Source organism: Dendrobates tinctorius, unplaced genomic scaffold (assembly GCF_039654945.1).
Source record: "Dendrobates tinctorius isolate UK_male_01 unplaced genomic scaffold, ASM3965494v1 ptg000125l, whole genome shotgun sequence".
Classification (NCBI taxonomy): Eukaryota; Metazoa; Chordata; class Amphibia; order Anura; family Dendrobatidae; genus Dendrobates; species Dendrobates tinctorius.
The window spans coordinates 19,279,707-19,305,562 of NW_027361793.1; the positions used below are offsets into that span (position 1 = coordinate 19,279,707).

Sequence of the window (25,856 nt, forward strand, 5' to 3'; positions counted from 1 at the left end):
AAAGTACCACGACTGCTGGTACCAGTTGGCCAGCTCGAATGAGACGTGAGGGACCGTGTCTAGCAGGGTGAATACGGGGGCACGCAGGGTACAGGAGGGCACAGAGCGCAAACTCGGGAGCATGCAGGGTGCAAAAGATTGCAGGGTGCATACTAGGAAGCACGCCTGGGTACAATAGATTGCAGAGCGCGTACTGGGAAGCACGCCTGGGTACGAGAGAGTGCAGAGTGCATACTGGGAAGCACACCTGGGTGCAAGAGAGTGCAGAGGGTGTACTAGGAAGCACACCTGGGTATGAGAGAGTGCAGAGTGCGTATTGGGAAGTGTGGTGCCCCTGAGGCTTCAGTCGCCACAGAGGTACTGCACCTCCTCCTGACGTGTGGTGCCTCACCATCCAGGTAAGGTGGGAACTCCTAACCACGCTCCAACACTCGCATCCCACACAACATGGTAGTTCAGCAAAGCCACATTGCGGCTCCTTGCTTAGAGAGTAGCAGAGCACCTTTGGTGGTTCCCTGCTTGGAACACGAAACGTGCTGGGAGGCGGGTGGAGTTTACAATACATAAAGAGTGGGAAGAGTCAGTCAGTCAGTCAGTCAGTGGGCGAGAGAGAGGCTCTCGGAGAGAAGTGAGGATCCCTGGAAGAGGGATGGAGGAAGGAGTGCTGCAGCTGCCTCAGTGATCTGAGCCAGCTGGCACAGGAAAGGAAAGAAGGAGAAAGACATTAGACTGAAACCTGACCTTCTATGAGAGAGAGGGATTAGTATGGAACGAAGGAGTAAAAGGGAACACAGAGGATGTGGGTTAGAGGAAGAACCCTGCCTAGAAGTTCTAAGCGCAAGGCCAGGGCCCGATCCCCGAGGTTGTATGACTACTGCAGGTCCTGCAGCAGACACCGGTGGAGTAGTGGGCTGTAAATGCACTACTCCCATCTAAGCAGCCTGATATACTAGTGGCTGCTGTAGATCAGGAAAGACTTCCGGGTCAAGAGCTTCATTTGGAATAAGAGGCCAGAGATGTGCACGGTCGCTGCCTAAGCCGAGGAAGGAGCAAGCGCGAGTCACCAGGTTCAGAGACCGACTGTGAAATCAGAAGCGAGGACAACGCGCGGCGTGCCCCTCGTCCAGAGACTTGCCAGGATGCTGAAGCGAGGTGAGTATGTCGAGGCGGCGCGGTCCGGGTGTACTATAAGCACAACTGTCATACCGTCTGTTCAGCGTGGATAGCCTGAAGACAGGGAGGAGAAGGAGGAGGAGGAGGAAAGCATGGTCAGTCATCATCTTAGTGAGGACATGGAAGTCTTGCCTGTTAGCAGTCTATTGCAAAAAAAGGGGGAGACAAAAAAGCGCAATAGGGTCTTATCCACGTTACAAAAGACAGTATATCATGAAATTTGCTCACCTGGTTAGGATGAGATAAGAGCGTGTAGGTAGCGGCTGCTGCAGATCCACAGGTCTTCAGTGACCAAAGAAATGATGAATCCAAAGGGAGTTTGTAGCTATATTCCGCGCTGCCGCTTTAGACAAATTCCAGGAGAATGCTGTATGATTGCAGTGGTTTTATTCTACGCGTTTTATTCTACCCGGTGGCATTTCCTGATGAAGGGGGCATGAGACCCCTGAAACGCGTAGAATAAAACCACTGCAATCATACAGCATTCTCCTGGAATTTGTCTAAAGCGGCAGCGCGGAATATAGCTACAAACTCCCTTTGGATTCATCTGTTAGCAGTCTGGCACGCATGGCTAAATTTATGTTGCACTGCCTTTCCCGCGACCCTCGCATTCTCAAAATTTTGGATGACACTCATTACTGGTTACACCCCCTTCTCCATGCGAGTGGCGGTGGTATGTTGTCCTCCCGGCCCCTCCCATCAGTTCCTGGATCATTTTGCCACTTGGCTTACACATTTTCTCTCCTGTGACATCCCTACCCTCATCATGGGAGATTTCAACATCCCTATTGCTCTTGCCCTCTCACCATCTGCTACTCACCTTTTATCTCTAACCTCCTCATTTGGCCTTTCGCAGCTTACTAATTCTCCAACGTATGAAGTCGGAAACTCCCTCGACTTGGTCTTCTCTTGGCTTTGTGCAGTGGATGATTTTGCAAACTCCCCTCTCCCGCTCTCTGACCACAATCTTCTTTCATTCTCTATCAAGAACTGCCAGGCTGCTCAGGTCACCCCCACTGTCCATACTTATAGAAACATACAGGCCATTAACAAAAAGAAACTTATGAAGAACTTGCAGTCTTCATTGGCCCCTATCTCCTCCCTCTCCTGTCCTGATTCTGCATTGAAGCATTACAATGAAACACTTCAAAGTGCCCTGGATGAATTTGCACCCGCTATAAATAGAACACCACAACGCAGACGGCGACAACCCTGGCACACCCTGCAAACACGTTTCCTGCAGCGGTGCTCCAGGTGCGCCGAACGTCTGTGGAGAAAATCCAATCTACGCGAAGATTTCATCCATTTTAAGTTTATGCTTAGAACATACAACACTGCCCTTCACCTCTCCAAACAAGCCTATTTCAACACCCTCATCACCTCACTGTCCAATAACCCGAAACGTCTCTTTGACACTTTTCATTCTCTACTCAATCCAAGAATACAGGCCCCAACCACGGAGCTCTGAGCTGACTATCTGGCCAATTACTTCAAAGAAAAAATTGACCAGATTCAACAGGAAATATTTAACCTCTCTCTCTCTCTTTTGGTATTTTTCCCTCCTCATTTAAGCATGCCAACATACATCCACTACTTAAAAAACCATCCCTCGAAAAAAACTGTGCCGCTAACTATAGACCTGTCTCTAATCTTCCCTTCATCTCTAAACTCCTGGAACGCCTGGTCCACTCCCGTCTTATCCGCTATCTCTCAGAAAACTCTGTTCTCGACCCTCTCCAATCCGGTTTCCGCTCTTTACACTCCACTGAAACTGCTCTCACTAAAGTCTCTAATGATCTGCTAACAGCTAAATCAAATGGTCATTACTCCATGCTAATTCTCTTGGATCTCTCTGCAGCATTCGACACTGTGGATCATCAGCTCCTCCTCACTATGCTCCGTTCCATTGGCCTCAAGGACACCATTCTCTCCTGGTTCTCCTTCTATCTCTCCAACCGCTCCTTTACTGTATCTTTTGCCAGTTCCTCCTCCTCTCACCTTCCCCTTACTGTTGGGGTCCCTCAAGGATCGGTTCTAGGCCCCCTCCTCTTCTCCTTGTACACTGCCCCTATTGGTCAAACAATCAGTAGATTTGTTTTCCAGTACCATCTCTATGCTGATGACACCCAATTATACGCTTCTTCTCCTGACATCACGCCAGCCTTTCTAGAAAACACCGGCGATTGTCTAGACGCTGTGTCTAATATCATGTCCTCACTATATCTGAAACTGAACCTGTCAAAGACTGAACTCCTGGTGTTTCCTCCCTCTACTAATGTACCTATACCCGACATTGCTATTTCTGTGTGTGGTTCCACTATTACTCCCCAGCAACAGGCCCGCTGTCTTGGGGTCATACTTGATTCCGAGCTTTCCTTTGCCCCCACATTCGATCACTGGCTCGCTCTTGTCATCTGCACCTCAAAAACATTTCTAGAACTCGACCTTTTCTTACTTTTGACTCTGCAAAAACTCTTACTGTTTCTCTTATTCATTCTCGTCTCGACTATTGTAACTCTCTTCTAATCGGTCTCCCTCTTACCCAACTCTCCCCTCTCCAATCTGTCTTGAATGCTGCAGCCAGGATCATATTCCTCACCAATCGTTACACCGATGCCTCTACCTTGTGCCAGTCATTACACTAGCTACCCATCCACTCCAGAATTCAGTATAAACTTATTACCCTCACCCACAAAGCCCTCCATAGCTCAGCACCACCTTACATCTCCTCCCTTGTTTCAGTATGCCACCCTACCCATGCCCTCCGTTCTGCTGATGACCTGAGGTTAGCATCCTCAATAGTCAGAACCTCCCACTCCCGTCTCCAAGACTTTACACGTGCCGCGCCAATTCTTTGGAATGCACTTCCCAGGTCAATACGATTAGTCCCCAATCCCCACAATTTTAAGCGTGCCCTGAAAACGCATTTATTCAGACTGGCCTATCACCTCAACACATTAACCTAATCTATCCCTGTGTGGCACAGCCAAAAGTTTTACCATAACCAGATTTCCCGTATCATGTTCCCACATGCTTTATGCATCCATTAGCCCTCTGTGTTTGTACTATTACACACTTAACATTATGGCTGGTCCAAACAATCAGGGCAACTGTTACCACCCACCTTTCGTGTCTAGCTCTTTCCTCATAGACTGTAAGCTTGCGAGCAGGGCCCTCTTTCCTCTTGGTATTTGTTATAATCTACTGTATGTGATTATTGTTATGCTGTAATGTCTATTGTCTGTACAAATCCCCTCTGAAATGTAAAGTGCTGCGGAATATGTCGGCGCTATAAAAATAAAATTTATTATTATTATTATTACTGGTTGGTGACACTTCTAGACCCACACTACAAGGAGAACTTTCAAACTCTTTTTCCAGAGGCAGACAGGCCTACTAAAATGGGGCAGTACCAGAGGGCCCTTATTGCGGAATTATAAAAAAATCCAATCTGAAAACGCTGGCGGCAGAGGTCACAGTTTGTTGGGCAACCAAGGAGTACAGGCGATAGAGACACAACTCCAACCCAGCAGAGGCAGAGGAACACTGGCAAAGTTTTGGGAGAGTTTTCTCAGACCCTCCCATCACACTGGCCCTGAGGCGCAGGGTACTCTCACAAGGAGTGCAAAGTTTTGGAAGATGCTGAGGGAGACCTTGCTGACTGTACCAATGTCCTCCGTGATTCCTCTATGCCTTTGAATTATTGGGTATTCAAGCTGGACACATGGCATAAACTTGCTCTATACGCCTTGGAGGTCCTGGCCTGCCCTACCGCTAGCGTTTTGTCAGAGCAGGTTTTTAGTGCTGCTTGTGGAATTATAACTGATAAGCGCATCCGCCTGTCAACTGAAAATGTTGACAGGCTGACTCTTCTAAAAATGAACAAAGGCTGGACTGGGCCAGACTACTCTACACCACTGAATGGTAAAAGCGAAACATAACCTCAAATCCAGTGTCATTTTTTGGGTGGTATATTCCCATGCACCTCTTCACTCCCACACATGGGTATACGCTTCTTGATTTTGCCTATTTGCTGTTATCTTCCTCCTTCTCCTCATCCTCATCAGCCACTACCACTAGATCACCACGGTGACCGTGGTCCGTGATGCAACAGCCACGTTATTATGTTAAAGGGTGTTTTTGATGCTCGTAAAAAAATTTTTAAACATTATGTTGATATGTACCCCCCAAGGGGAAATGTTTGGCAGCCCATACACTTAGTGTATGGGCATTGCAACCATAGGAGACACGCTCCTTTAAATTGGGAAAAGGTCTTTTGTTGGCCATCCTCCACGTCTCTTCCAACACCACCACTAGATCACCAGGGAGAACGTGTTCCGTGATGCAACAGCCAGGTTTTTTTCCCCAAGGGTGTTTATGATGCTCGTAAAAAAAAGTTTACAAAGTTTGTTGATGTATACCCCTCGGGGGGAAATGTTTGTCAGCCAATACACTTAGTGTATGCCCATTACAGCCATAGGAGACCCGCTCCTTTAAATTGGGAAAAAAAATTTAGAAAGCCATCCTCCAGGTCTCTTCCAAGGGGTATTGGGGTGCATCCAAATTTGGAGCAAGCTTTGCATTCACTTCATGGGCAAACATTATGGGAGTAGAATATTAAGAAAAATGGGAACTTTTGTTTCATGTGGCCATCCAGTAAGTTGGTTCAAAGGGTTGTTGGGGTGCATGCAGGGGTGGATTAAGGGTAGCCAGGGCCCCGGGGCTGTTCAAACTCTGTAGGCCCCCCGGTCATGTGACGGGGTCATGCGACGGGGTCATCATATACCTGAAACAGATTATTCCAGAAAAACAGTTGCTGAGTGAAACTATAACCTGTCAAACATCCATTGATCTAGTCAATTTACCCTTCAGTTAGGAAGAAAAGAAAAAAAAAACACTTTAAGCCATAGTATTGAACAGTCCACTTTTAATCTGTAAACAAGACTGTTGCCAATTTTCGCAAGTTTCTCATCAAAAGTGCAACGCAAAATAGTTGAAAAAACATTTAAAGTATCACATTTCCATTACAATACAGTCAAATCAATGACAAAAGTGTCAAATGCATAACTTATATAAATATTAAATATTACTTATACACACACATTTCAAAAGCTGCCAGAACCAGAAACTATATATCAAAGTATCTTCTCAAAATATCTAAACTCAAGCACAGCACCAATAGTTTCAGGTATATCAGTACTAAATGCTATATGTTAATTTAACCTTCATCCAAGGAGTGTTATTAGAGACCGGTCAACATCAAACACAGGGAAAAGGCGACACTCCAAGAGACCAATCCTAATCTGGAGCCAACATGCAAGAGAAATAGAAAACATCTCCAGATTAGGCAAAACTCGCCTTTTCTATGTAATAGAATCCATGTTGCTGCACAATGTAAAACTCGTTTTTTTCTTATCTCCAGTCAAAAGAAAATTAGATAATGATGTAGCGCATTGAAGCCACAAAGACTGACATTCTGGAATCAGCCTATAACATTTGTGCCTGCTGGATATACTCCTATCCTGATCCTCTTCTAAACCCCTCCTTAAATATATCACCCTGAATGATATATATGAAATGACAAGCTGTTATTTTTGATCTTAAGAATAAGCTCTCTGTCTATATCAAGTTATTTACAAGACAAGCTATAATACAGTACACAAAATATACCAAACACTAGATAAAGTGTTTGGAATAAGTGAAAGTAATTGACTAAAAGTCTGATGAAAGACAGTATTCAAATATATTATCAGAATGTTTTTTCCAAAAGTAAACATCCCCCTCCATCCTTGTTTTTTCTATGCATTATAATCATGTCTCTGACTAATAGTCAAGAACTTCCGGCATTGGGTAATTTTACGCTTTGAATTTGTCTCATCGGAATTTAAAACCCTCAATTAGACTTTTTTTAAGCCTAAATTAACACATTTTTTTCCTGCATTTCTTTGCGCTGTATTCATCAATTATTTGGGATACGTCAAGGGTTTTCAAAAGTTTGCATTCAATGCTTAAAAGAGAAAGGTGATTTAACCGCTGTTGGCCCATTTGACTCCTAAGCTCATTTTTTATTCTTTTGAGTTTTGAAAAAGACCTTTCGCCAGTACAGTTTGACACCATCATACTCAAATATATAGTAACATAGTAACATAGTAACATAGTTATTAAGGTTGAAGGGAGACTTTAAGTCCATCTAGTTCAACCCATATCCTATCCTAACTTGCCCTAACATGTTGATCCAGAGGAAGGAAAAAAAAACCCATGTGGCAAACAGTAAGCTTCACATTGGGGAAAAAAATTCCTTCCCGACTCCACATACGGCAATCAGACTAGCTCCCTGGATCAACGCAATATTAAGGAAACTAGTGTATATACCCTGTAATATTATACTTTTCAAGAAAGGCATCCAGTCCCTTCTTAAATTTTAGTAGGGTATCACTCATTACAACATCATATGGCAGAGAGTTCCATAGTCTCGCTGCTCTTACAGTAAAGAATCCACGTCTGTGAGTATGCTTAAACCTTCTTTCCTCCAGACGTAGAGGATGCCCCCTTGTCCCCGTCACAGGTCTAAGAGTAAAAAGATCATTAGAAAGCTCTTGGTATTGTCCCCGCATATATTTATACATTGTAATAAGATCACCCCTAAGCCTTCGATTCTCCAAACTAAATAACCCCAAATGTAATAACCTGTCATGGTATTGCAGACCCCCTAGTTCCCTAATAACCTTGGTCGCTCTTCTCTGCACACGCTCCAGTTCAGCTATGTCTTTCTTATACACCGGAGACCAGAACTGTACACAGTATTCTAAGTGTGGTCGCACTAGTGACTTATATAGAGGTAAAATGATGTTCTCCTCATGAGCATCTATGCCTCTTTTAATGCATCCCATTATTTTATTTGCCTTTGCAGCAGCTGCCTGACACTGGCCGCTAAATGTGAGTTTGTCGTCCACCCATACACCCAGGTCTTTTTCATTGACTGTTTTGCCCAGTGTTTTACAATTAAGCACATAATTATACATCTTGTTCGTTCTACCCAAGTGCATGACCTTACATTTATCCCCATTAAAGCTCATTTGCCATTTATCAGCCCAAGCTTCTAGTTTACATAAATCCTCCTGTAATATAAAATTGTCCTCCTCTGTATTGATTACCCTGCAGAGTTTAGTGTCATCTGCAAATATTGAAATTCTACTCTCTATGCCCCCTACAAGGTCATTAATAAATATGTTAAAAAGAAGCGGGCCCAAAACTGACCCCTGTGGTACCCCACTGCTAACCGTGACCCAGTCCGAGTGTGCTCCATTAATAACCACCACTAACCACCACTAATATCCTGAGTATAATTTCAGTGTTGCAAAATGTCTGAGTTAAATTATGTTCATGTAGAAGTAGAAACAAATTCAGTTCAGAAAATTCGTTTTTTCCTGTCTTCTCTCTTATAAAGGAGGTGGATAAAAATTTTGAAAACTGAACTAACTCTGTTTCAGTTACACCTGGCATTAGGTCTTCTGGATATGAACGAACAAGATTGCTTCCAGCTTCTTTAATCTCCAATGGAGGAAGTTTTGACAAATTTGACAAAAAAGCAAATTTGGAGCAAACATCTGAATATGCTCCAAGACGTTGCCTCAGGCCACTCATTAGGTTGTCTATGAGACCCATAAAAACTTCAATTTTGAATTTATACCTTGTGGTTAAGACAATTGGCTCAGAGTTACCATCATCATAGCGCCGATTTCTGTGCCGAAATCGACGTACAGAAGAATTATACATATTATGGCCACAAATCTTAACAGCCTCATTTTCATATTTATCAAATTCTTCTCTCAGACTCTTGACAAAGTCTAACAAAGACTGAAGTAAAGCCACAACAGCATTTAAATTTAAACCTGCCTCTTGTAGGGACAAATTGGTTTTATGAAACCGATCCAAAATTGCATGCCACACCACGAGAATAAAAGTAGAATCAAGTACACTTAACTTCTCACTCAAAGCCTCAGCCTCATTTTTACATGAACTGAAGTCTGGATCTGTAGTCATGCTGTGTAAAAGATCACATATTGGCTGGTAAGCTTTGTACAAAGCTAAAACTGCCTCATATCTTGCTGACCACCTTGTGGTAGAAAGCTGTTTCACAACTGGTAGCCCAAGGGGTTTTAGTTTGTCTACCAGTACTCTCCATCTACCAGTAGATGATGAAAAAAAGATATAAAGTTGTTCCAAAACATTGAAAAATCTGAAAATTTCTGGAATACTTTCAGCACAATTTTTCCCTACTAGGGAATGGGCTGCACAGGGAATGAATGTGGCATAAGGACATACATTCCTGACATGTGTTTGGACTCCATTGTATTTTCCACTCATATTGGCAGCATTATCATAAGACTGGCCACGGCAATCTTTAATATCGATATCGTTTTTAGAAAGTATACCAACAATCAACTCAGCTATTTGTTTGCCAGTGTGACCAATAACAGGAATGAATTGTAAAAATCTTTCAACAGGTCCAGAAGGCAAAACATAATGAACTATAAATGTTAGTTGGTCACAGTTTGAAACATCTGGTGTAGAATCCACAGAGAGTGAGTAAAATTTAGCTTTCTTCAATTCCTGCACAATAAGTGACAGGACATTGGTTCCTAAAATCTGTATCAGTTCCTCACACACAGTAGAAGACAAGTAAGATGTATGCCCCCTGCCTTTATTTGCATGTAGTTTTATATGTTCATCTAGGAATTCATCCACATTCGCCATTACTTCCATGAACCCAAGATAATTCCCATTGTGAGAAGAACCAATTGTTTCATTTTCCCCCCTAAAAGGAAGCCCTCTTTCAGCAAGGAACATTATAACTGAAAGGGATCTCTTTAACACTTTACGCCAGTATAGTTTTTCGTTTTCCATTTGCAAAAGCATCTGACTGTCTAACCGACATGTTGTCTGTTGTCTGCTCCCTACTGACAGGACAGCTTGCTTGTGGTTCTCACTACATTCATGCGCAACTAGCCTGTCCTCACCATGTTTCCAGTCATTAAAACCATATGTAAATGCACAACGCATGCTAGAAAACAGTTTACATGGAAAACAGAACAATTTGCCTTGAGATGGTGAATAGCATAGCCAATTTCGTGATGAAATTTCATTAGTTTTGTGGTTTACATGTGTGAAGTATTTTTTATTACAGTACCTATGATAGTTAGCAGTGGTAAGCACAGCAGAGTTGTGGAAGTCTGCCTCAGAGTTTTGGAAAAAAGTAGCTCCTTTAGCCATACAATATTCTTGCATTTCTTTTGAAATTTGTTCACCACACAGCCCAATATCTGATGAACACTCTGAAACAGCTTCCACCACTTCCTGAGCATGCTCCATTTCATCAATTACATTTTCTGGCTTTGCATCAGGTTTTGGGGCAATTAAAGAATTTGTGTCATCAGATGAGTGACATGGAGATGTATATTTATCACAGCTGTTGTTATTATTTTCATCACCTTGACTTGGCCCGTCAGATTCTGTAGATTTTCTTTTAAAGAAACTCTGTAACTTTGGAATTTTAGAAACCTCTTCATGTATTTGTTGAGTTCTCTGTCGCTGCTCTTTTCTTTTCTGAGCACCCGATTTTTGTAAAGAATGCATCTAGGGGCATAAGGATGATACAGTGTAAGAGAATAATTTAGTAAACTAAAAATGGTTGCTGTGTCAGCATGTGTGTGTGTTTTATGAAGAACTTACAGTTTGGCTGGTACTTCCAAGAGGAAGCGCACAATGGTATGTACTTGAGTTTTGAATACCTAAAAGAAATAAAGGAAGAACTATAAGTTTCTAACATCTGTGTACACCTGATGCATTTGGTGTGTGTACGTGGCATGAGACATACACTTACTAAAAAGTCGCTGGGTCTCTGTTCCTCTTTAGCTTTGTCTTTCTCCAGCAGCTTCTTTGTCTTGCCTCCTGATCCCTTTTCCATTGATTATTCAAGTCATGAGAGAAGTTCCTGTAGATAAAACCCCCCAAAAAGATAACGTTAGTGGGAGAACAAGAGACTGAAAAAAGACAGACATCACAAAACAAGAGTGAGACAGAAGCAGACACACAAGGAGCCAAAAAGGTAGGCTATGTGCCCACTCTGCATATTTGTATGTGCTGCTTTTTTCCCATGCACACGCTAAGTATTGGTGAGGTGCCAAAATGCATGTGTTTATAAAAGTCCCTTTCAATTATCTTGTGCTTTTTTGGGGTGCATTTTCCAGTTGCCGCCAATCTAATCACCTGAAAAATGCAGCTCTTACAAAAACACACCAGAAAAGCATACATACTTTTTTATATAGCTGCGTTTTTGCTGGAGCCATATTGCTGGTGTGAGGAGAGGGGACTTCCGAATCCCCGATACAATTCCTACATCAAATCATACACTGACTGACCCCCTGGTGATGATAGATCACTGCAGCCATCAGCCCGGCAGAACAACGCAGCTTGCAGGGAACAGGACCTTCCGTAATGTCAGCAGCATCATGTGATCAGTCACATGACTGGGAGGAGCAAGGCTTTGGGTATCTGGTATAGGCGTTCTGCAGTAGTTAATTATGGAGCTCTGCATGGTGCAGCAGCAGCGTGCACATGTGAGATGCAGCGGTGCTGTGTGTGCTGGCTGCTGCAGGTGCCCCAGTGTGTGTCATGGCTGCAGTGGAGGATTATAATGGAGCAATTTACCCTGGGCTGGAGGGCCCCCCCACACCACAGGGCCCTGGGCTACCGCCCAGATCGACCTTATTATAATCCGCCACTGGGTGCATGTAACTTTGAGGCAGGGCAGGCCTTGCATTCAATGCATAGGCTAACATTATGGGATTAGCTAATTAAGAAAATGGGAACTTTGGTTTCATGTGGCCGTCCAGTATGTTGGTTCAAAGGGTTATTGGGGTACGTGTAACTTTAGGGCAGGCCAGGCCTTGCATTCAATGCATAGGCTCACATTATGGGAGCAGATAATTAAGAAAAATGTTAACTTTGGCTTTATCGGGCCATCTAGTACATTGGTTCAAACGGTTTTTGGGGTGTGTGTAACTTTGGGGCAGGGCAGGCCTTGCATTCATTGCATAGGCTAACATTATGGAAATAGCTAATTAAGAAAAATGGGAACTTTGGTTTCATGTGGCCATCCAGGACATCTGTTACAAGTGTTAATGGGGTGCGTGTAAGTTTATGCCAGGGCAGGCCTTGCATTCACTTCATGGGCAAACTGTATGGGAGTAAAAAAATAAGCATATGGGAACTTTGGTTTCATGTGGCCATCCACTACGTCGGTTCAAAGAGTTATTGGGGTGCATGTAACTTTGTTGCAAGAGTTCAATATGAAATCACTGCACACGTGGAATATGCTCAAAGTGAACATTTTATTTAATTTGACGGTGATGAAGCGACAGCTGACGTTTCGGCCTAACAAACGCCTTTATCCCATAGTCGCCCTTTTATAGTAGAGTTTCGGTGGTCACCAGGTAGTAATGATCACTGGTAGGCAGCACCTCTGATTATATCGGATAATCCACTTCTCTTTGAAATATTGCCTAGCAGTGATCATTACTACCCGGTGACTACAGAAACTCTACTATAAAAGGGCGACTATGTGATAAAGGCCTTTGTTAGGCTGAAACGTCAGCTGTCGCTTCATCACCGTCAAATTAAATAAAAAGTTCACTTTGAGCATATTCCACGTGTGCAGTGATTTCATATTGAACTCATGTTTATGGGACCACTGGTTCCTTTTCACTAGCACCGAAGACTCAACTTTCCAGTCGAGTGCTAACCATCCCTAGTATCTATAACTTTGTTGCAAGGCGGTCCTTGAATTCAATGCATAGGCAAATAATATGTGAGACCCACTTTCTCCTAATTGTAACATCTTTTCATGAGACTCTTTTGTACATCTCTTCAAAGGGTTATTTGTATGCCTCTAAATTTAGTGCAGGGCAGACCTTGCATTCAATGCATAGGCTAACAGTATGGCAGTATCAAATGAAAAAAATGGGAACTTTGGCTTCATGTGTCCATCCAGTTTGTCGGTTCAAAGGGTTATTGAGGTGCGTGTAACTTTGGGCAAGGTAGGCCTTGCATTCAATGCATAGGCAAACACTATGGGAGACCCACTTTCTTATAATGGGAACATTTTTTCATGAGGTCCTCCTGTAGGTCTCCTCAAAGGGGTATTGGGGTGCGTCCTAATTTTTGGCATCCTAGCCACTCATTGCATAGGCAATAACAGTATAAGAGACCCACTGTTTAATAATGGGAACAACAAAGCATAGCCGGCTGATGGCCCTTTAAGAATATTGATGCCGCCTGATGCCCCTATAAAAATAGCCTTTGTGACTTTCAGAGTCCCTCCTTCATAAATGAAACAGGATGTGTCTGATGATGTCTCACACACCACATGGCCAGCTAAGGTTTTTAAATGTTAAAATGACATTTCCTTGTGAATGCATTTGTATTGGTTGAAAGCAATGCTACAGTTGAAAAATGCATCAAAAACGATACGTGTGAACATAGCCCAAGTTGTGGAGGTGCATTTTTGGGGGGGGTTATTTATTTTGCCTTACATACAAATCATTACCCTGGAAAGGATGCTCATTAACATATTTCCCAGGAAAATCCATTTTGTTTTTGTTTTTGTATGTTTTAGTGTGCACCTGTAAAAGTGGCATAATACTCTGACAACATTGTTCACAGCAGTGACCTAGGAGTCAGAAATGCTTCCAGTGTTCTTCCCCATGATGTTCCCATGTCATTTCAGCACTGTTCTCATCAATTTTCAGACGTTTTCAGACCCTAAAAAGACCCCCGGGGGGGGCGTTGCGGCAAAAAAGCTCTGGCTTCTCATAGACTTACATTGGGCTCATTGTTCGGGTCGAGCACACGAGCATTCCAATTTGCTTGACGTGAGCAACAAGCACCTGAGCATTTCAGTGCTCGCTCATCACTAGTATGAAAGAAACAAGGGAAAAAGGACTAACTAATTGAGAAATTGAAGGACCTGCCAAATTCGGTGAAGGAAGCCTGATGATATGGGGTTGTTTCACAGCCAAAGGCATTGGATGCTTGTGTAGGAAGAAGGACTGGAACAATAAAGGCAATGGTGTCTCTGGGCTGTAACCATTGGGACTGCCACTAGTGTTGCAGGGGGACAGGGAACCTGACCGGGACAGACCTGTGACCTCTGCTGCCAAGGGCAGGTCTGATATAAAAAGGGAGGTGCACAGGAACCTGGGGTTTCTGGCAGGAAGACAGGAAGTGCAGCAGGTGAAGGTTTGCTCCCTCCCTGCAGGTAACGCTACTGACAGCAGACTGCACTTGAGTGTGCACCCCCAACATCCAGCAACAGCACCAGTGACCGCTTACCGCTGCTGGACGCCGATCCTATGCAACTGCAAGCAGGAAACACTCACCGTACTGTGCAACGCTTGACAGCTGACAGTGTAGAGTGCACGGCTCCCGTCGGAGACTTCGACTTTACAGCCACAGCTGCAGCCTTGAAACTGGAACCCCCCACCTCATTCGCTGAAACAACAGCCACAGGTACCTGGACATACAGTAGCCCACCAAAAGTTCCCAGACTCTTCTCCACTGCTAAGAGACAGTGCTTCCGGTACATCCAGGACCGCTTCCTCAACGTGATGTGCCGTCTGCGGCGCCATCATGGGATCTTCCAACCACCTCCCTCCGGACGACAGAGTCTGATAAGTTTTACCCTACATTTTTTCCTCTCCCGCCATTGGCAATTCTGTTTTTGTTGTTACCATTGTTGACAGCAGAAGTCAAGCTGTCACTGCATAATGCCGAACTTCCACATATTTGCCCGCGCAATACTTCTGTGCATCTTGTATATATTAACTCCCTGTGTGGTAACCTACACTTGACCAGAAATGACGATGGTCTTAATGCTGAGCTATTTGTGAGTATCCTGCAAGAAGAGTTACTTCGTACACTTAAGTACTATGGGTATGAAAAGGACGACATAGTGTTCCAGCAAGACAACAATCCGAAACACGTCGAGGTTGGCAAAGAAATGGTTCAATCACAATGAGGTAGAGTTGCTGGATTGGCTCCCACAGTCCTCAGACCTAACACTGGTGTGTAGAGTTGAAAAAAATGTTATATACATACCCAAGTGAGTCGACGAGTGTGCACCAATGTTGGGAATTTAATCTCTTCATGACTGGAGCTTTTTTCGATTTTTCGATTTTGTTTTTTGCTACCCTTATTCCCAGAGCCATAACTTTTTTATTTTTCCACCAATATGGCCATGTGAGGTTTTGTTTTTTGCGGGACGAGTTGTACTTTTGAATTATACCATTGGTTTTACTATGTCATGTACTAGAAAACAAGAAAAATATTCCAAGTGCGGTGAAATTGCAAAAAAAGTGTGATCCCACACTTGTTTTTTGTTTGGATTTTTTATTAGGTTCACCAAATGCTAAAACTGACCTGTAATTATGATTATCCAAGTCATTACGAGTTCATAGACACCAAACATGTCTAGGTTCTTTTTTATCTAAATAGTGAAAAAAAAAAAATCAAACTTTGTGGAAAAAATTTTTTTCAATATCCGTAGCTAGAGTTGAACGAAACGGGTCGTTCAAATTCAAAAGTCGGCGATTTTCGCTGAAGTCGGGTTTCATTAAACGAAACCCGACCATAACGTGAGGTCGGCCATGAGGTCAGCGACCTGAGCGCCAAAGTCGCGTTTCAAATGATGCTTCCAGCCCCCTTTTTCAGCCAATGATGGAGGACGCACACAGTGGGCAGCGCGGTGACATAGGCATCGGTCACCACCATCTTTGAGAAGGGCATGCAAGTGATTGGCTGGCTTTGTGTGGCATCACAGGGGCTATAAAAGGGCGTGCACACCGATCGCCATCTTACTTCTGCCGATCTTAGGATTAGGGAGAGGTTGCTGCTGCTGATTCAGAATAAGGGAGAGCATTAGGCAGGGAAGAAGAACCAAAAAACTGCTTCTGCTGGTAGCGATTTCCACTGTACAACACAACAGTTTGTGTGCAGTGACAGGGGAGGCTATATTTTTGTGCATCAGCTCTGTTGGTTACTAGGCTGCCTTATAAGGCTCCCTGATAGCTGCATTGCTGTTTGCACACTGCTGTGCAAACTGCTTTTTTAAAAGCAAAAATACTTTTCTTCCTCTTTTCTGCACAGTTACCAAGCGTTCATTTTTGCACCCTTTTGTGTGCAGCAGTCCTGCTTATTAGGCTGCCTGCGTCCATACTAGGACTGAGATCATCATTGTTAGCCTCCTAAAATCTCTAGTGAGATCCAAATTCTCACCAATACTATATACACCCTCCACCTTGTCATACACCACCCAATTTCAGCCTGTTACAATGAGGTGTAATCTCTACTGGGCCTGAGACAATAGTTCAGCGTCCTCAAATCTCTAGTGAGATTCAAATTCTCACCAATACTACATACACCCTCCACCTTGTCATACACCATCCAATTTCAGCCTGTTACAATGAGGTGTAATCTCTACTGGGCCTGAGACAATAGTTCAGCGTCCTCAAATCTCTAGTGAGATTCAAATTCTCACCAATACTACATACACCCTCCACCTTGTCATACACCATCCAATTTCAGCCTGTTACAGTTAGGTCCATAGACAGAGACAACATTTTTCTAATTTTGGTTCTAGACATTACCACAATGAATTTCAAACAAAATACTTCAGATGCAGTTGAAGTTCAGACTTTCAGCTTTCATTTGAGGGTATCCACATTAAAAATGGATGAAGGGTTTAGGAGTTTCAGCTCCTTAACTTGTGCCACCCTGTTTTTAAAGGGACCAAAAGTAATTGGACAATTGACTCCAAGGCTATTTCATGGACAGGTGTGGGCAATCCCTTCATTATGTCATTCTCAATTAAGCAGATAAAATCCCTGGAGTTGATTTGAGGTGTGGTGCTTGCATTTGGAAGGCTTTGCTGTGAAGGAAACATCCGGTCAAAGGAGCACTCCATGCAGGTGAAACAAGCCATCCTTAAGCTGCAAAAACAGAAAAAACCCATCTGAGAAATTGCTACAACATTAGGAGTGGCAAAATCTACAGTTTGGTACATCCTGAGAAAGAAATAAAGCACTGGTGAACTCATCAATGCAAAAAGACCTGGGCGCTCACGGAACACAACAGTGGTGGATGATCGCAAAATAGTCTCCATGGTGAAGAGAAACCCTTTCACAACAGCCAACCAAGTCAACAACACTCTCCAGGACGTAGGCGTATCAATATCCAAATCTACCTTAAAGAGAAGACTGCATGAAAGTAAATACACTGCACTGCACTGTACAAGCCACTCATAAGCATCAAGAATAAAAAGGCTAGACTGGACTTTGCTAAAAAACATCTAAAAAAGCCAGCACAGTTCTGGAAGAACATTCTTTGGACAGATGAAACCAAGATCAACCTCAACCAGAAGGATGGAAAGAGAAAAGTATGGCGAAGGCGTGGTATAGCTCATGATCCAAAGCATACCACATCATCTGTAAAACACGGCAGAGGCTTGGGCATGCATGGCTGCCAGTGACACTGGGTCACTAGTGTTTCTTGATGATGTGACACAGGACATAAGCAGCTGAATGAATTCTGAGGTATTCAGAGCCATACTGTGTGCTCAGATCCAGCCAAATGCAGCCAAAATGATTGGTCGTCGTTTCATGCTACAGATGGACAATGACCCAAAACATAAAGCCAAAGCAACCCAGGAGTTTATTAAAGCAAAGAAGTGGAATATTCTTGAATGGCCAAGTCAGTCACCTGATCTCAACCCAATTGAGCATGCATTTCACTTGTTAAAGACTAAACTTCAGACAGAAAGGCCCACAAACAAGCAGCAACTGAAAACCACCGCAGTGAAGGCCTGACAGAGCATCAAAAAGGAGGAAATACAGCATCTGGTGATGTCCATGAGTTCACGACTTCAGGCAATCATTGCCAACAAAGGGTTTTCAACCAAATACTAGAAATGAACCTTTTATTTACAATTATTTAATCTGTCCAATTACTTTTGGTCCCTTTAAAAACAGGGTGGCACATGTTAAGGAGCTGAAACTCCTAAACCCTTCATCCAATTTTAATGTGGATACCCTCAAATGAAAGCTGAAAATCTGAACTTCAACTGCATCTGAATTGTTTTGTTTAAAATTCATTGTGGTAATGTCTAGAACCAAAATTAGAAAAATGTTGTCTCTGTCCAAATATATATGGACCTAACTGTACATTGAGGTGTAATCTCTACTGGGCCTGAGACAGTAGTTCAGCGTCCTCAAATCTCTAGTGAGATTAAAATTCTCACCAATACTACATACACCTTCCACCTTGTCATACACCATACAATTTCAGCCTGTTACATTGAGGTGTAATCTCTACTGGGCCTGAGACAATCGTTCAGCGTCCTCAAATCTCTAGTGAGATTCTAATTCTCACCAATACTACATACACCCTCCACCTTGTCATACACCATCCAATTTCAGCCTGTTATATTGAGGTGTAATCTCCACTGGGCCTGAGACAATAGTTCAGCACCCTCAAATCTCTAGTGAGATTCAAATTCTCACCAAAACTATATACACCCTCTACCTTGTTTTACAGTACCATATAGCTGGTGGTATTTTGGGTACATTTTCACAAAAATGAGGAAGTATGGTGGAAGAGGCCGTGGAAGTGGGCCGGGGTTGCCAGCTGGTCCTGATGGTGGTGGTGTTGGTGGTGCATCTGTTGGTAGTGGCAAAAGCACAATAGCACCTAAGGCAGGAGGTGTTGAGCCTGCGTCATCGTCTGGCTTCACAAGGCCTTGAAGACTCCCTATTCTGGGAGTAGGTAAACCGCTTTTAAAGCCGGAGCTTCAGGAACAAGTTTTAGCTTACATTGCTGACACAGCCTCCAGCTCTCTCGCCTCCTCTTCTGAAGTTTCAAAAAATAAAAGCACTGAGTCGTCAGTGGAGGCTCCTGGTCAGGAACAACACCTTTCCTTGTGTACTTCACCCCTACCAAAAGTGAAGGATGCGGCAGGCCATACTACAGATTACTCCATGGAGCTCTTTTCACATACCATGCCTGGGTTATCAAGTCAAATCGTGAATTCCCCAGTCCAAGATGAATCTGACATGGAGAGCACTGATGCACAGCCACTGCTAGATTTTTCTGCTGGTACATTCACTCAGAGCACTACATTGTCCTCGCAGTGTACTGAGCCAGAATCTGACCCTGATGAAACTCAGGTGCCCCTTCCTGCATACTATACCACCTTACACGGTGACACAGAGGAAGGTGCACATGAAAATGAAGAGGAGGTGATGGATGACCCAGTTGTTGACCCAGATTGGCATCCATTGGGGGAAGAGGGTGCCGCTGCCAATAGCTCAGAAGAGGAAGAGGAGGATCCGCAGCAGGCAACGACATCGCAACAGCTGTTATCTGGCAGGACCATAGCAGTCCAAAAACAGGTTACAAAAACTAAAAGAGTTGCAGGACAGCTTGGTCAGACGGTCAAATTAGCACAGCGTGCAAGGCCTCAAAATGTCTTCCTTAGTAGGAAGAGTGCAGTGTGGCACTTTTTTTTAACAAAATCCTAATGATCAGGCAAAAGTTATCTGTAAGAAGTGCGCAAAGACCTTTAGCCGAGGGAAAAACCTGAGAAATTTGAGTACATCGCTTCCCCCACTGTAAGCCCACCGGTTAGCACACCACCAGCAGCAAATGTTGAGGTGTCGTCACAGGGGCAAATAAGTCATGGAATCACATTGTTATTGCTACGAAAGACTGAATCTAGGCCATCAGCAACACCACCAACACCATCACCATCACCAACCCTCTCTCAGTCCGCCATGTCCACCGCTAGTTCCACCATATGCAGCTCTCAAGTCCAGCTCACCCTACCAGAGACTCTGAGTAGGACAAGAAAGTACTCATCATCTCATCCCTGTACACTGGCTTTGAACGCCCACATTGCCAAACTAATCTCGTTAGCGATGATGCCCTACCGGTTGGTTGAAAGCAAAGCTTTCCGCAAGCTCATGGCCTATGCAGTACCACGCTATGACCTACCCAGTCGGCACTTCTTTTCGCGAAAAGCCAACCCAGCCCTCCATGTGCGTGTGAAAGACCGCATTGTCCATGCACTCAAGCAATCGGTGAGTGGAAAGGTGCACCTCACAACAGATGCGTGGTCCAGTAGGCATGGGCAGGGTCATTATGTGTCCATCACTGCACACTGGGTTAATGTGGTGGATGCAGGGTCCACAGGGGATAGTGGCGGTGGGAGAGTGCTGCCTAGCCCACGGTATAGGAAACAGTTGTCTGTAGGCGGTCGACCCTCCTCCTCCTCCAGAAGCGAAAGCTCGTCCACAGAGCGCAGTCACACGAGCACTCCATCCGCAGCTGCCAGTGTTGCACACGAGGTGTCCCACTATCGAACAGTTAGTGGTAAGCATCAGCAGGCTGTGTTGAAGATGATGTGTTTGGGTGACAACAGACACACCGTGGAGGTACTGGCTGACTATTTGCAGCGACAAACTGAGTCATGGCTGGGCAGTCTACATCTTGAGGCAGGCAAGGTAGTTAGTGATAACGGCCGGAATTTTGTGGCAGCCATAGCCCTTTCAAAACTCAGACACATACCTTGCCTGGCTCACACCTTGAACCTGGTGGTGCAGTGCTTCCTCAATAATTATCTGGAGTTAACAGCCCTGCTCCATAAGGTGCGAAAACTGTGCTCGCACATCCACCAGTCGCCGGTACACTCCAGTCGTATTTAGAAGCTGCAGCGATTGCTCCACCTTCCCAAGCACCGTCTAATTATCGACGTTGCAACAAGGTGGAACTCCACTCTGCACATGGTTCAGAGGCTGTGCGAACAGAGGCAGGCTGTAATACATTTGTGGGAGGATACACGGTCAGGCGGTTTGCGGGCAGACATGGAGTTGTCGAAGCTGAAAGACCTCTGTAAAGTCCTTCAGTGTTTTGAGGAATGCAAATGGCTGGTAAACGCAGATGATGCCATCATAAGCATGAGCATCCCACTTATGCGTCTGCTCATGCAAACTTTGACGCACATTAAGGAGCAGGCGTCTGCAGCCGAGGAGGAAGAGGAGGAGGGAAGCTTTGATGACAGTCAGCCATTGTCTGCTCAGGGAAGTCTTGCGGACGAGGAGAAGGAAGAAGAGGAAAAGGAGGAGGAGGAGGATGTTGGGGATGATTATTTAGGGGAGGAGAATGCTTCTCAGGGGGCAAGAGAAAATGTTGGCGTGGCAAGGTCTGGTACAGGGTTTGTGCGTGACTGGAGGGATGTTGATTTGCCAGAAAGTGCTCCTACACCCAGCACTCGCAGTGCATCATTGATACCTGGAACATTGGCCCACATGTCTGATTATGCCTTGCAGATCCTAAAAATGGACCTCCACATTGCCAAAATGATGAACGATGACGACTACTGGTTGGCCTGGATCCACACTATAAAGGCAAATTCCAAAACATCATGCCGCAAGAGAACCTAGAGCTAATATTGGCTAACAAACAAGCAACTCTGGTAAACCGTTTGTTTGAGGCATTCCCAGCATACAGCGGTGTTGATGTTTCTCCCACGAGCCATAGGGGGCAACATGCAAGAGGTGTTCATGGTGCACACAGCCGAAGTGGCGTTGGACACAGGGGTTTCAAGACCATGTTGTGGACTGATTTTTCAAGTACCGCTCACACGACTGGTAATACTGCATCGATTGAAAGTGACAGGAGACAGCAGTTGTCAACTATGGTAACAAACTACTTCTCCTCCCATATCGATGTTCTCCCTCACCGGTCATTCCCCTTTGACTATTGGGCCAGTAAACTTGACACCTGGCCTGAATTGGCACAATATGCCTTACAGGAGCTCGCTTGCCCTGCTGCTGGAGTGTTATCTGAAAGAGTCTTCAGTGCTGCTGGATCAATCCTGACAGAAAAAAGGACCCGTCTGTTGACCCAAAATGTTGATGATCTAACCTTCATTAAAATGAACCATGCATGGGTTTGAAAGGATTTTGTTCCACCCTCCCCTGCTGACACGTAGGTTGCCAGAAAAATGGCTCGCTTTTGTCCTCCTCTTCCGAGGACTTCTCCAATTACTCCTTTTGCAGCTGCTGAATGTCCAACATCAACATATGCCATTTTTTCCACCTCCCCAACTGGGCTGCCTCCCCCCACAAGGCCGGGGTCACCTCCTGGTGCACGCACCCGTGTGAGTGCCATTGCCCTGGATAGGTGGGTGGGCCCACTCTTGGGCAACGGCACTGGCACAGGGTCCCTCATAGTACAATCAAGTGTCTCTGACGGTGGGGGTGCACACCCGCCATCAGACACACCGGCATACTATGAGGGGCCCTGTGCCAGTGCCGTCGCCAACGAGTGGGCCCCCCTGCTTGCTCAGGATCACAGTACTTGCAAAGTTGAAATACTTACCTCTCCCTGCTCCACCGCAGTGATGTCTTCCGCGTTTCCTGACAGTGACATTCTGGTCAGAGAGCGCGATGACATCACGTCTGTACGCCCTCTGTCTAAACAGTCCAAGTGCAGTGAGATGGAAGATGGGGACGACGAGGAGTCCAGACTAGTACAGGGATTCCCTAGCGAGGAGACTTATTTCATTGTTTTCAATGTTGGGACAGCAATTTTTGGGGAACACTATACTCTGGAGAATTATATATGAGGCCCACCATACACTGGAGCATTCCAAAGGTGGACATCAGACACTGGAGCAGCATTTACAGGGCCCATTATACACTGGAGCATTAGAAATGGGGCCCATTATATATGGAGCATTATTTGGGCCCATAAGACAGTGGAGCTTCATCCATGGGGACTAACATATACTGTAGCATTATGTGGAGCTCATCATATACTGTATGGAACATTATATGGGACCAATGATTCTGTATGGAGAAATATATGGGCCTCATAACTCTGTATAGCGCACTATGCGGTGGCCATAATACTGTATGGAGTAATATACTGTCCGTTTTTGGAGCTATTGGAGAATTTAAAATGGAGATCATTCATGAGATGTAAGAAGTGAAGTATTTTTCATTGTACTATACAGCTATTTCTCTGCCGTATCAGAGGATCATGAATTGTGGCATGTGTTAAAGGAGCCCAGTGACACTCTTTGGCCCAGGGCCCACAAAAATCTGGAGCCAGTCCTACCCCCCAATACTTAAGCCAAATAACCCCCAGTTTTCAATGCCTAACTATTATTATAAAGTAAATTAAGGTTAACAAGCTTAAGTAATAAGAATTGATGTTTTTGGCATTAAAATGGGCACTGTAGGTGTGTTTCCTGTCCTCCACTCACTGCCGACCTTGGTTCCCCATTGACTTGCACTGGGTTTCGTGTTTCAGTTGGCCTTCGACTTTTCACCATAATCGGCCGATTGCGTTCGACCCGACTTTTGAGAAATTCGGGTTTCATGAAACCCGACTCGACCCGAAAAAAAGGAAAATCGCTCATCCCTATCCGTAGTGTAGGGAAGGTGACCTGACGGATGGACTGACTGGTCAGATTTAAAAAGGGAAAACAGCTAGGAAAGTGTAGGTGACGTGCAGTACCTTGAACTGACATTAGAGGGCAGGGAGGAGTGTGAGCATAGGACTTGACATCAGCTTAGGGCTAAGAAACCGTTGGTCATGGGGGGCGGAGTTACAGGGAATCGGGAAAGATAAAAATTTGACAGGAGGGTTCCAGAAGATTCCAGTGCCCAGGGGGAGTTCAAGTAACGAGGAGACTGTGACAGTTGCTGCACTGTGAGGAAAACCCAACCAGGGGGACTGAGGAGAAAGGAAGTCAGAGGGGTGGTCCTGACACGAAGTACCGCAGTATAGACGAGGCTCCGGGTGTGGGACACCGTATTGGAACGACGCTTGACCAGTAACATTACTGTTGGTGTATAGGCCTAAGGCAGCCACAGTGATGGAGCTGTCAGAGCGTCAGAGAGTGTAAAGGGGATGGTACGTAAATATACGTCCCTGGAGAAAGTGTGTCACCCTGTGTTCTGTAACTGGAGAACTGTGAAGAAAGGTGTGGGGTGCTGTGAGGCCGTCTGGCGTACGGCGAGAGAAAGAATAAACTTGGACCTGTTGCACCCGAAACTTGCTCCCAGCTTGTGTCTGTACGTTACTGCGCGGTATCCAGAGGGACCACCCCCCAGCCCGGCCCACCGACCCTACATAGCGTCTCCATTTTTCGTAATCTCAGGTTGGTTGAGGGCTTATTTTTGCACGCTGGGCTAATATTTTTAATGATTCCATTTTGGTGCAGATATGATCTTTTGATCGCCCGTTATTGCATTTGAATACAATGTCGCGGTGACAAAAAACACGTAATTCTGATGTTTTGACTTTTTTTCTCGCTACACCACTTAGCGATCAGGTTAATCCTTTTTTATTGATCAATCGGGCAATTCTGAATGCGGCGATACTAAATATGTGTATGTTTTATTTTTTATTGTTTTATTTTGAATGGGGCAAAGGGGGGAGATTTGAGCTTTTATATTTTTAAAATATTTTTTAAAACTTTTTTTTGCTTTTGGCATGCTTCAATAGTCTCCATGAGAGAACTGAAGCTGCCACAACCCGATCTGCTCTGCTACATGCTGTAGAGGCGATGGTCAGACTGCCTCTATATAGCAGAATTACTCAATTGCTATGAGCGCCGACCACCTGGTGGCGCTCACAGCAAAACCGACAGTGACAACCATAGAGGTCTCCAGGAGACCTCTGGTTGTCATGCTAACGAACTGGAGACCCGTGATTACGTAACGGAGGTCACCGGTGGGCAGAAGCTGGATTTAAATGCCGCTGTCAGCGTCAGGCACATGTCAGCTGTTCAAAACAGTTGACATATCCGGGGAAAGATGTGGGCTCAGCTCTGGAGCCCACATCAAAGGTGTCTGACATCGGCGTACTATTTAGATTTTTAGGAGCAAAACAGTAACAATGCAGTGACATGACAAGAATCTGCATTACTAATCATATGCTAAATAGTTGCAAGTGAAATTTATGTATGAGATATCCAAAATGATTTTCTATAAAATGATGGCAGTCTCACATTCGAAGCAGAAGTGGATGGTGAGATATGGAGGCTGAAAGTGAAAAGTTCAAGACATTGTTACCCTTTTGCATGACAGTATATATTAAGAAATACACACTATATTACATACACGTATACATAAGTGTATTTTAAAAAACCGTCATGGGAGTGCTTTTTTTTATGAATTTGGCACTCCAAAACTCACCCCTTGTCTTGATAAATATACTGTATAATAGAAGAATATGAAGATATGTCATACATCATAGATACAGTAACTAGGAGCATTTGACTTTAGTCTGTAATGTACATTTTTGTATGCGTAGTACAGCATTTGCTAGAATCAGGAACATTAAGTGGATTTTCATCCTTGACTCACACTGTACACAGACAATGTCAGCATGAAATGAGGAAGTTTCTGAAAGTCAAAAATAGAAAATAAACATCAACCATAACAATAAAACCGGTGATGGGTGATGTGAATATTAGTGAATATCTTGTCTCCAGTGAAATATCTCCAACAGGTCCCCAATATAGGCCTTTATAGCAGAAAAAGAGTTAATCAGCCTTC

At 44.4% G+C, this 25,856-nt stretch overlaps 2 long non-coding RNA genes across 8 annotated transcripts in view; one reads left to right on the forward strand and one right to left on the reverse strand.

The window, feature by feature from the left end:
* The window catches only part of LOC141047004 (uncharacterized), a 485,357-nt gene that overhangs the window by 339,996 nt on the left and 119,505 nt on the right, over positions 1 to 25,856 (forward strand). The window lies entirely within an intron of this gene.
* LOC141047024 (uncharacterized) lies at positions 10,906 to 11,668 on the reverse strand. Its single transcript, XR_012219734.1, has 3 exons — positions 11,595 to 11,668; positions 11,057 to 11,167; positions 10,906 to 10,964 (listed from the first exon to the last, which is right to left on the reverse strand). It is a non-coding gene; the product is annotated as an uncharacterized lncRNA (long non-coding RNA).